This window comes from Wasmannia auropunctata, unplaced genomic scaffold (genome assembly GCF_000956235.1).
Source record: "Wasmannia auropunctata unplaced genomic scaffold, wasmannia.A_1.0 LD336111.1, whole genome shotgun sequence".
NCBI classification, from domain to species: domain Eukaryota; kingdom Metazoa; phylum Arthropoda; class Insecta; order Hymenoptera; family Formicidae; genus Wasmannia; species Wasmannia auropunctata.
The window spans coordinates 181,233-184,872 of record NW_012026779.1 but is presented as its reverse complement, the minus strand read 5'-3'; positions in this window follow the sequence as shown (position 1 = coordinate 184,872).

The window sequence follows — 3,640 nt, the reverse complement described above, 5'->3', positions numbered from 1 at the left end:
AAAAAAAAAAAAAAAATTTGGAAAATATTCAACTTTCGATCAAAAAAATTCATGGGTCCAAAACATGTTTCTCGACATTCTCTATCAATTGGTATAGTCCAATTTTTGTCCATTTTTTCAAGTTGATACACCTTTTGACCTTTGAAATATTTTTGAAAATTTCCAAAATTCTGTCCAAAAATCATGAGTTCAAAACACGTTTCTTGACATTTTCTATCCATTGGTATAGTCCAATTTTTGTCCATTTTTTCAAGTTGATACACCTTTTGAACTTGGAAATATTTTTGAAAATTTCCTAAATTCAGTCCAAAAATCATAAGTCCAAAAATCGTTTTTTGACATTCTCTATCCATTGGTGTAGTTTAAATTTAGTCGATTATTCCAAAAAGACACTCCCTCAGAACTTAGAAAAATTTAAGAAAATTTCCAAGTTTCGGTAAAAAAAAAAAAAAAAAAAAAAAATTCATGGGTCAAAAACACGTTTTTCGACATTCTCTATCCATTGGTATAGTCCAATTTTGGTCCATTTTTCAAACTTGATACACCCTTAGAAATAATTTTGAAAATATCCAAAATTCGATCAAAAATTCATATGCCCAAAACGCGTTTCACAACATTTTCTATCGATTGATATAGTCCAATTTTTGTCCATTTTTCCATGTTGATACACTTTTTGAACGTGGAAATAATTTTGAAAATTTCCAAAATTCGGTCATAAAAATCATGGGTCCAAAACACGTTTCTCGACATTCTTTATCCACTGGTATAGTCCAAATTTAGTCGAATTTTCCAAATTGATACTCCCTTTGGACTTAAAAAAAATCCCAAAAATTTTCAAAATTCAGTCAAAAAATCATAGGTCCAAAATACGTTTCTCGACATTCCCTATCCATTGGTGTAGTCCAATTTTGATCGATTTTTCAAACTTGATACACCTTTTGGACTTGGAAAAAATTTTAATAATTTCAAAAAAAAAAAAAATTCATAAGTTCAAAACACGTTTTACGACATTCTCTATCGATTGGTATAGTCCAATTTTCAGCGATTTTTCTGATCAAACTTACATTGTTGAAACTTAAAAAAAATTTCAGTTTCAAAACTTTGCATAGTTTTCCTGGGCAAACGGTTCGAGATACAGGCTCGGTGAAGAGGATCTTTTTTGTTCCCCTCGTCGAGTTCTATAAGGGAAAAATGCCAAACATTACAAACAAACGATCAAACAAAAAATAAATGTTTTACAAAACTTTGCACAGTTTTCCTGGCCAAACGGTTCGAGATACAGGATCGGTGAAGAGGACCTTTTTTGTTCCTCTCGTCGAGTTCTATAAGGGAAAAATGCCAAACGTTACAAACGTACAAAAAAATTTTTTTTCTTAAATTTAAAGTTTTCCTGGCCAAACGGTTCGAGATACAGGCTCAGTGAAAAGAACCTTTTTTGTTCCTCTCGTCGAGTTCTATAAGGGAAAAATGCTAAACAATTAAAAATGAAAAAAAAATTTTTTTCTTCACATTAAAAATCCTATATCTTCTAAACTGTAAGAAATAGAGACTCGGTGCATAGAACCTTTCTTATCGGGCTCGTCGAGAACTATAAGAAAGCACACTTGGATTTATCGAAATAATCAATTTTGCACTATTTAAAACATTTTTAAGTTTATAAACATATAAGGAGCTAAATGATCGGAATGGGACCAAGAGGAATCGAAAGAGGACTGCTCACACTACATGAGAAAAATCCTAACAAAAAAAAAATTTTCGACGACGCCCAATACCTAACCTTGCAACCGACCAGAAGTTCTGGATCGGATGCATCTTTGTCAATTGTAGGTTTTCATAAGGAACTAAAATGTAGCGATGTCATATGCAGCCGTCAGGAACCCAATACGGACCAGAGGACGAGTACTCCGGAAAGTGGTATCCACGACGAGCAGACAACTCCACGGACTCTTCGAACTAAAGGAGAGAGGAAGGAATTTCCACCAGAACCTGGAGAAGAGGGAAAAGACAACGGGGGAAACGAGAACATATGCAAAAGCATATGATACATATTAATTATATAATAATATATGCATGTAACAAATAATATTACTATATAGCCCTTACCTTTATACGTATAATAACTAAACGCAAATTATACTTACCTACCGCATATCCTCTTCGTACCTAGAATAGGGAAAAGAATTATTAAAGTAAATTCATTTAACTTGATTTATATTCATTAAATTCATTAAATATAAAGAGTTTGAGCTTACATACTTACCTGCGTACAGCCTTCAGCTTACGTAGAAGCACCAGCCTGCGTAGACCAAGATAGCGTATAGCGTAGAGCACCAGGCTAAGGTGAAATTTAAATATTTGTTCAAGAGGAGTTCCACTCCGATAATTATTCATATTATACGCTAATTTAGCATATGGCAAAAGGCCATTTTGATTTATCAAGATTTAAGACTTTGTATACAAAAAAAGTTTATGTATTATCTTAAGATTATATATACGGGTGTATCTCGACAAAAGAAATGTCTTCAACGGGATAAATTAAAGATTCCATGCGTAATAATAAAAGCGCAACTGCATGCCATAAAAGCATTGTATTCGGGAATAATAAGAGCGCGAATATGCGTAAAGATCGATATTCAAGTGCGATGTCGGATTAAAATATCGCCCGTAATGCGCGATAACGTATGCGCGAGAATGTTGTAAAGTCTTAATATATTATTATTTACGTTGAATCGTAACGCGGAATATGTTTTATTAACTAATTGTTGAATATGAAATGAAAAAGTCTTAAGCTATGATCGCGAGTTGCGTTCATTGGTCAATTCGCGTACCGCAACATATTCTGACGTCACGATACACGAAATGGCGGGCACCGAGTTCAAGTAGCCAATGAGAGGGCATCAAACCCGAGAGGTTTTATTAATTCTTAAAGGTTCCGTCATTTGTACGCGAAATGCGTTTATATTATATTATTTCCTTTTATATTATTCATGTACACCGTGCTGAACCAAGCCGGAGCCGTTTTCAAAGGATATAACTATCCTGGTAACTTCTCGTATACGCCAAAGTAGCGTTATTTCGTAAATCTCATTTGATTGGCTCGCACCATGGTTCAGGACGAGTATTATATATTTTATTTTCAGTTTATATGCGTGCGCAACGTCAAACGATCGTAATAAACGATTAATTAAGAATAAACCTAGATTCTGGGGGATTCTAGTGGACTCATGTGAACGAGCAATTCGTGGCCACACCTCCAGGCATCTGCCGACTCGGCAACAGCGTGCCGATACGTTGCTGCATGCATGTTACAGCCAATCAGGCGTAACCCAGATTATAACTGGCGCGAAGCATCGCCAGGTAACGAAAGTTGAATGTATGTCGAAACCGACAAGCCGTGCGATTCGTCCACGTACTTGTTTACGCGTTATAATCTGTCGCCGGGCGAAACTGCGCCTGCTCAGAACCCGAGTGGGGATGAGGAAGAAGGCGGACGTACCGAATTCGAACGAGGACCCATGGTCTTTCGTTGTTCGGACATCGAAGCGTAAAGTCCCGCGTCCGTGATTATATCTCGGCGTGTATACGGTGCGTTGCTACTGCGGTAAAAGTTATCCGATCACTTCGAGTGTGCTACAACGGC